The following is a 10,019-nucleotide window of genomic DNA, read 5'->3' on the forward strand; positions in this document are numbered from 1 at the left end:
GATTTATGTTGTATAACATTTGGTACAGCAAATGTTTGGCACTATCATGCCTATACTGTATGATATAATCGACACCTAAGCTATTAAAGAAACTTAATTTGTTGTTAACATAAGTTATAATCATGAATGCTTGACGAGATTTACAAGTATTAGCATTAATCGAATAAGATAACTAATGTAATCATGTTAACAATTTATAATCTAATTGGAACCTCCTTTATGTGTGGTTTCCAATTGAATAATAAGAGTTTATACTATACTTGTTTGACATACCATTAGTGGAACCTCTAACCTTGACATTTGTTATTATTATTGTTTAATCCTTACATTAATTTTCCATCTCCAAGTTCCCATCATCTTCTTCTTCTTCTCTTTCTTTATTATTATTATTATATTATTATTATTATTCTACTACTACTACTACTACTACTATTACTACCACCACCACCACTATTATTGTTGTTGTTGTATTATTATTATCTATAATTTATATAATTAACCTCCCTATAGTTCGACTCTGGCATTGCTGGGTTATTTATTACTTTGACACTCCTACATTTGGGAGAAGACATCAATCTTTTGGTTGCGCCAGAAGTTTAGAAAAAAAATATTGGTTCAGTCCAAACTGAAACACTTTTCAGTCATTGGGTTATATCTAGAGTTGTAGAACTTGGATTTAGGTCTGCTTTATATAGGTGGCAAGCTAAGACATAGGGTTAGTGGAATGTAAGACTCAATTTTGCTGTTAGGAAGTCCAAATCTTGGCAACAATGGAGAAGTCCGAATATGTCCTACAGTCCAAACATTGTTTAATGTTTAGCCCATATCATGAGTTTTAGAAGTCCAAATAACTTTAATTTTTTTCTTGGAAAGCTGTGCAATTTCCTACAACTTTCATGAATCAAGTCTGTTTAAATTTTGATGTTAGCAATAAAGTTTTGGATAGACAAAAAGATAAGAATTGTCACCTAGTTAAGATATGGCTATTCACTCAATAATTGGTCAACAAATCAATAGTTTTCAATTTTAGCTTATAAAAGAAGGTATCTGTCATGCATTTAGGCATCTTGATTTTCAGATCAAGATCATACTCTTGTTCTCTTTCTTTATATTTTTGTAATGCTTAAGTTTTGCTTATATTAATCTATTATTTATACTTTCATTTCCTTTCCTTTACTCAGTTAACATATATCTTATTTATATTTTTATCTCATTTATTTTTTTTCATTATGTTTAGCTAAGTTTATCATGTCAAGATGAAAATGATATAAGAATAAGTATAGTATAAACTCAACATGGACTTTAATGTTTGATATTAACATGTTATATATTTGTTATCCTATTCACTCTTAATACTTTGCTTGTTAAATGGTTAATCTAGATTTATATAGTATAACATTGGTACAATAAATACTTAACACTTTCATAGCACAAATTGTATGGTATAACCGATACTTGTGCTATGAAAAGAACTTGATTTGTTGTTAACATAAGTTATAATCATGAATACATGATAACATTTACAAGTATTAGCATTATTCAAATAAGATAACTAATGTAATCATGTTAACAATCTATAATCCAACTAGAACTTCTTTTGTATGTGGTTTCCAATTGAGTAATAAGAGTTTATACTATACTTGTTTGATATACCATTAGTGGAACCTCTAACCTTGACATTTGTTATTATTATTGTTGTTTAATCCTTATATCAATATTACATCTCAAAACTCTCTTCAACTTATTATTATTATTATTATTATTATTATTATTATTATTATTATATAGTTAACCTCTCAGTGGTTCGACCCTGGTTTTGTCAGGTTATTTATTACTTTTACACTCCTACACTTGAGATAAGACATCAATCTTATGGTCATGTCAAGGAACAATAAAAACATAAGAAAAGCAACCATTATTCTGCTCTGCAAGATAGGGGGTATAGCTATGGGAAGGAGCCACCAGCAGCAACTTCTATGTGGTTAGTTGGCAGCGCTGCAACACTAGTTTGGTGGAGGGAGAAGTCAATAACAGTAGAGTTCATTAAGGAGAGATTAGTTTTAATATGTTCAGGCTCTGATATCAAGTTGAAAAGTAATAGGAGGCTTAACTTGTTAGTTAGTTAACATTTTCTATTTATACATGTAAGGAAATATACAATAGTTAATCTATAGATTACAACACTAGAATTCTCATACACACACACACACACACACACACATTCCGTAATAGGCTTTGAGACTAGTTGAAGTTTTGCGTGTTTTTTCATGCTAAAAAAAGCATTGATGTCCCCGTTTAAAAAATCATGATAGTTGAACCTGTGGTGGGATCCCTTCAATAAGTTGATATCCTAGCCAAATCCTACAATATTTTATGCTCAAACCTACATGCCCTTTAATTCCAGGCTTCTTTAGGATTATATTTTAATGAATTTGTTGACTTGCACATTATAGGGCACATTTATCAACCCCAACTAAAGGACATAAAAGAATAATCACAGTGTCAAACTACATGAGATAGGGCATAAAAACTAAGTAGATTGATAATTTTCTTATTTCTGTAAGATTTTTTTACTGATTCCAAATTTTAAATTTTAATAACATGCTTTTTTTTTTGTTCTTATTAATGAAATTCATAATGGAATATAAAATAACTTAAAAACAATTCATTAAGAACATAAATCTCTTGCTCAAAATAGATTCTTGAGTCGTTGCTCGAACTTTCCCTTGAGGAGTCAAGTATATCAAGGTTTGTGATTCATGAAGAAGTTGGCAAATTTCCGCCACTAGCATTGTAGGTCGCAGCTTTGATTTGTTTATTTCTTTAGAAATAGGTTTCTTTTTCTTGTTAGCTAGGTCTACTTGGTTTGTTAGCAATATATCTCATATTTTAAGTTACAAAACTTGGATATAAATTTGTTGAAGTTGCTAATAATAACATGCTTTAATGTTCAATAATTTATGAGAAAAAAGTATTGCAGTTTATAGTAGAATTAATTTAAGAGTTGATTGTTAGTATTTAAATTATACAATTGTTTTATGAAGGGTTAGATTATTGTAATTCTTTTGGATAAGTGGAAGCCACCTTAATTTTTTTGCACAATAGATATTCATACATAAATAACAAAAAAAAAAAAGAATCTTGAGAATTTTTAATTAATAAGAGATCTGTCATTATGTTCTTGACACTCTTCCCTCTTTTTGATATCACTTCCAATGGAAAAAACTTAAATTCATATCATTTATTGGCTTTTGTTTATTTTTGGATATTTAACTTCTCAACCTTAAAAACTCTGGCAGTACAATCCGATGCATGAACCTGAAACAATCAATTCTAAACAAGCCCCACACTCTCATTTACATTCATACAAATGAATGTTGCTTTACCAGAAATTAACCAGAGCAGATAATGACCATATACGCTTGGAGAGCTACCTGAATGCTCCTTTGCATTCACTATAGCAGCAGTCCCATATATATATATACACCTTCTACATTTTCACCTTGTTGTCACTAACTCTTCATCAATCCATGCTAAGTATGCCACCTTTTTATACAAACAATGAAGAAGATCCATTGTTAGACAATATCACAAACCTGTTGAAAATTCAACTCGATTTCTAGTTCTTTTGAAAAATAGAGAAACTAGTTCACTAGTTGGATTAAATAAATTAGTTGATCGATTGAGAAAAGATCAACCAGTTTAGTTGTTAGAATACAATTCTTATTGAAATTTAGATTTCCTTGTATTAATTTAATTCTTCATTATTTAGGACTTTATGTCTATAAAAAATTTGTAAGTAGCACAAAAAAGAGAGAATAACTAAGAAAGTTTAGAAAGAAACACTTAATAGAAGTACACCTTCTTTTCAACCTTCTTCTTGTTCTTGAGTTTTTGACTTTGCATTCCTGTTTTTGATCTTATATCACACCTATCTTTTTTCCAACTAGTGGTATTAGAGCTTAGGTTTGATTATTTATCATGATCAATCCAAACTTCCAACTTCAATATCCTAGGTTGACAAAAAACAACCATGAAACTTGGTGTGTTCTAGTAAAAGCTTGATTAGATTCCTAAGACGTATGAGAGATGGTCCAAAAAAGCTTGAAAAGCCTATAGATGGAGCAATATTGACTTCAGCCCAAAGAAAGGTCGTGTAAGAGGCATGAAGAAAGGATCAACAATGATTAACAATCATCCATCAATGCCTGGATGGCGTTACTTTTGAGATAGTGGCTAATGCAACCATCACTAAGCAAGTGTAATAAGTTTTTCAATAATCAAACTAAGGAGCTGGCAATGTGGAAAATGTTCATCTATAAAAGCCATATGGTGACTTTGAAAAGTTACATATGTTTGAATCAAATAATACTTCAATATACTTTGCAAGAGTATTGGCCATATACAATCAAATGAAGAGATATGGGGACAAGATGGAAGAGACATGTGTAGTAGAAAAGATTATATGCTCACTGTAAAAGAAGTTTCATTATATGGTGATCGCGATTGAAGAGTCGCAAAATATGAATGTTCTTTCAATTTAAGATTTTATGAGAAAATTACAAGTTCATGAGAAAATAATCAATGAGATTCAAAATGATGTGAATGTATAATCATTTGTTTCCAAAGAAAGATGGTTCTAGATATTCTTGAAGGGGTAGAGGGTATGGACAAAACAAAGAAAAAGGATGAAAAGACATATTAGAAAGATGAGGCCGTTGCACCCTCAAAAGTCAATTGGTTGATCGCATGAAGCAAATCGATCGACCGGTTACATTGATAATGGCACTTGAAAATCCAGGTCTGATAAATCAAAACCTAAATGATATAATTGTTAAAAGTAGGTCACTATTCTAGGGATTGGTAGAGTCTAAGCTAAGAGGTTTGAGGAGAATGCAAATCTAGTAATAAAAGAGGTGAAGGAAGCCATATTATTATTAGTGTATAATGAGAGAATGCAAGACAAAGAGAACATGTGGTATCTAAACAATGAAGCAACAATCATGTATGGAGGCCAAGACAAGTTCATAGAGTTTGATGAAACAATTAGAGGTAATGTCACCATATGAATTATTCAAAGGTCAACATCAAAGGAAAAAAGTATAATTATAATTAAATTAAAAGATGAAAGTTATTAATTTATTAATGATATCTATTCTATAGCAATGGTGAAAAGTAACATATTAAATTTGAGATAATTGTTAAAAAAGGAGTATGAAACTAAGATGAAATATCATATTTAGACATTACCTGACACTAAAGGAGTTATGATTGAAAGCACAATCATGAAAAAAGAATAAAATATTATTATTAAATATAGAGATGAATATGCGTAAATATCTAAATATATATATGTGTAGGATGAGATTTGACTTTGATATATATGTAAAACAGTTACAAAAGTGGCATATATTTGGTTTTGCCTTTATTCAAATCCTTTAAATCTCTCAATTTGTTTCTATTTCCTTCACCTTCATGACTCTCCTATAAAACAAAGAACACGACTCTAATAGTCCAATAATAGCAGGACTGTTGTTGTTATTATTTCACCAAAATTGTACCATACTGAAGCAGTAGCCATCCTCATACAAGATAACCATCCCCTGGAGAATAAGAATGGAATTTTGTATTTTGGCCCTATCAAAGTCAGCGAAGGGCCAGAACTGATAGAATGAAACGGTGGACATACTAGAGAAACAAAAACCAGAGGAGAGGAGAAAGACTAGAGAAAGACAAAATGAAAATAGAAACAGAGAGGAGTATTTTCCTATTCAACTAGCAATATAGGCGCCATCAAGCTTTGTCTCCGGTAACAACAGTACCAGGCAAGCTCTTCTTCCCCCCTTTGCATTTTAATTAACTTGTCACGATGCAAGTATAATTCACACATGCAGACCGTTGCTAGCTTGGTCACTAGGTTGTGCTAGTAACCAAATCGGGTAGAGTAGATGAAATTCAGCCTGTCTATATAGAAAAGAAGAAAAACATAGAATTATTGAAACCGGGTTGCTTCTAGGCCAGCCCACTCTTTGGGCTAAGGGTATATTTAGTAAACACATCCTTATGTTTTTTTTTTCTTGTTTTTATTTTAATATCTAACCAAACATGCTTTTTAAGATTTCATAAAATTTCAAAAAATTTAGGGACCCTTTTAAATTTATATGTGAGTCCGTTGCACATTTTTTTGATGACTTCACTTAATATTGGGTTGTAGAATTATACTACAAAATGCAAATCTAGTCTAAAATATATACTTATCTTTTCTGTTTTTTTTTTTCTTTTTAAAAAAAATAAAAAAGCTCCCTCATTACAAAAATACAAAAAAAAAATTTAATTCAAAATTGTACTCGCCTATTTACTAGTATGAGAGTCAGGAATATTCATATTCACTAATTTCAGAATTACTAATACCCTCAATGTTCACAAATGCCATAATTAAAAATCAAAATACTAAAATTTAAAATTATTATAAACCCCAATATTTACTAGCACCCAAGTCATGAATACCATACTTTTTTACGTAATATTTATCAACATTTGGTTAGAAATATTTGTAATTGAATGTTCAAATGACACTAGAGTCAGGATGTAAAACCTCTAGAATGAACTTATACAAAAAAATTCAATTAATTGAAAAGATTCTAAAAGAAAAAAGAAGTATGACTCGAATTATTGAAAAAAAGAAAGAAATAAGGTCAAAGAATAATTAAGAAAAATAGGGTTTAAATATCACATTTCTTTCTCCTTGAAGCTAGCGGTATGAACACCAAAAGAGATGATAAATTCAAGATTTCTCCATAAAAAAATTAAAAGAGAAACACGAAAGTTTGTCAAAATTTTACAAGTCTTAGATAGGGTGGTAGGGAAAACACCATTTGGCAAGAGAAATTGTATGAAAACAAGTGTAAAAATTGTAAGGAGAAAAGGGAAGAGGGTTGACTGCATGCAAGGAGGGAGGAGTTGAAATTTTTCAACCAATTAAGAAGTGAAATTCAGATTATCCCCAATTAAGGAATCTTAAACTCGATTATATGAATTAACTTGAATTCAATTAGAAATTGTGCAATTATCTTGAATTAAAATTAGGGTTCTTAAATACAATTTGGAGGAAATGTAAAATAGTCTGGAATTGGATTAATTAGAATATTGTAGGTTTTTTTGGAAGTGAATTTATGTAAAAACAAAAAAAAAAATAGCCAATGGGTTAAGGATCTAAGGTGGCCACCTACTAAGAGAGCAAGTGAGAGGAGTAGAATTTGTGATTTTCTTTATTAATTGCTTGTAATATGAATAATAGTTAAAAAGGATAATTATCATATACGAAGAAGAAGGACTTGGTTCCCTCGGACCAAGTTTTAGTCAAGACAAGATTAAGAGGGGGGGGGGGGGTTTTGAAATTTTTTTTTTTATTAATGTGGGTGTCTGGGCCAGCTTGCACGCACCACGACTAATACCACGGCCCAACTGAACATCCTGCAAGCCTAATAGACAGGTAAAGCACCGCGAGGATGGCAGACAAGTGCACACAGAGGATCAAACTCGGATCGGCTGCAAGGCAAGCCTGGCAGCTGACCACGGAGCTAGAGCCTCAAGTGCGGAGTTTTGAAATTTTGTATGATAATGACGAGTGAATTAGGTGCAGCGGAAAGTTTACTAACAAGGAAAATAAGATAACGTGATGAAAAGGGAACTTTGTAAATTGATTTCATAGGTTATGTAGGGTATAAAGAATTTTTTGGGCCATATGTATGCATGTGGCTTATTTTAAGAGGAATTGCGAAGTGTAGGAAAATCACTGAGGTAATAATATGCATGTTTCTTGAAATATTTCTCGACCACCTTACATAAAAAGGAAAAATTAACGTAAACAGTCTTGGAAGGTCATATTTATAAGGGTTGCCATACATGTGACTTGGAAATAGTTATTTTGAAAAAGGAAAGGGAAATGGAAATAATTAGGTTTCTATACAACCTCTGAGATGTTGGCAGTCTAAAATCCTTTTAAACTCCAATGTCGTTGCAGCCTTTTTGCATATTTTTTCTTTTATTTTATGTCTAATATAAAAAATCATGCAAACTATATACTATAAATTAATTATTTATTAGTAAATGAAAAATAAAATTTTAATAACTAGAATAAAAAAAATTATCCTGAGTTTGAGCTTACCTAATTATAACATGATTTTCTCGAACTCTTATCACAACATTATGATTAACTCTCTCCTATTCTTATTTTCCCTTGAAATAAAACTTTATACAAGGAAAATTTCAATAATTTCAATAAATAATCTAAATTAATATAAAAAATATTTAATTTAATATTAACCTCTAACTTTGAAAATCATACATTGACTTGTAGTTTCTATTCAAGATGTTTGGAAACTTGGCTCCATTGAAACAATTGAATTTTCATCAATGATTTAAAGGCTGAAGTTATTGCTTTAACGTTCTCAATGGTTGTAAACGTGAAATTGTATTTGTTAAATAATATAATTTTTAAAAAAATTATTAAACATGTCGTTATGAAAAAAAACAAACTTACATTGAAAGGTCATCTTTGCGACCTGTGAACCAGTATAAACCAACTTCATATTTTTACTATGACAAAGTAACATTATATCCATTCTAGCTTTGATGTTATCCTTTGTCTTCCCCTTCATGTCCATTACCATTTTGAAAATATATTTAAGCACGTTCTTTTCTATGTGCATGACATCAAGATTATAATGGAGGAGATTGGCCTTCCAATAATGATGCTCTCAAAAAATACTTTACTATACCCAATTGTGGGTTAAACCAAAATAAGAAAACTTCTATTTATCAAAATGAAAATCAAATATAATTTCACTATCCTTCAACACCATGTTATACAACTCTTTACTTAAGAGAAGTAGTAGCGCAACATTCCTTTCAACTTTACCAATAAAAATATATTTTTCTGTCCCTTATGAACTTGTGATCTATTGGCAAAAATTGCTTGTGGCAGTAAAAAAAGACGATTTACTATCATTTGTTAGCTTGAATGCCTTCTTATTTTCCATATAATATGAATATGCTAGCTTTCCATGCATGCTCAAACCATTCCTAAAGCTAGAAAATAATTGATAGTCCATATCAAAGCTGCCTTAACCAGAAAATTTTGTTTCCTTAATACTATATAAATCAAAGCCCTGAATGACCATAACTACTTCAACTCATTAATTAATGGTCAAAGAAAAATATTTATATTTTGACCTGAACTATTAGAACTAGGTATGACTATAAATAAAAACATGAACTCCGACCTCATATACATCCCTGGTGACATGTTGTAAACCTTGAGTGTCATTGACCAATAAGAATAAATAGCAATAAATGGCTCAAATTGATTGAATCCGTCTATATATAACCTAAGATGCACGTTACTTATCTTAATTGAAAATTGAGGATGTAGACTATTAAAGTGTTTCTAGGCTTTACTATCAAAAGGGTGCATCATCACTCTATCTACCACATTATATGATTAGTGTCATGTCATGTGCTCAGTAGCCTTTGGTGACATGAATAACTTCTATAGTCTAGGTATGATTGAGAAATATTTAAGTTTTCTATGTGTGACAAGAATGCTCATAGGTTCTTCTGTCATTTAACTCTGTATTTTTAAGATAGTACAACATACAGAAGTTTGGACATATGTTAATTTTTCAATATCCTAAATTAAGGGGTTTCTTCATAGACTTTGTAGCATATAAGTTCTTTTTCAACTTATTCTCTTCAAGTAAAATGCTTATCATTTATTTGATAATTTTGTCACAATTGACCTCACTCAATCCATAATTTGATGTGATGTTGAATACGCATGCAGTGACCAATAATTTATTATAATTTGTGCAACCATCCCTGACACAACCAAAAGATTGATGTCTTCTCCCAAATACAGCAGTGTCGAAGTATAAATAACTTGGCAAGACTGGGGTCGAACCACAAGGAGATTAATTATATAAATTATAGATGACAATAATACAACAACAACAACAACA

Source organism: Populus euphratica, unplaced genomic scaffold (genome assembly GCF_000495115.2).
Source record: "Populus euphratica unplaced genomic scaffold, PopEup_1.0 scaffold551.1, whole genome shotgun sequence".
In the NCBI taxonomy this organism is placed as follows: domain Eukaryota; kingdom Viridiplantae; phylum Streptophyta; class Magnoliopsida; order Malpighiales; family Salicaceae; genus Populus; species Populus euphratica.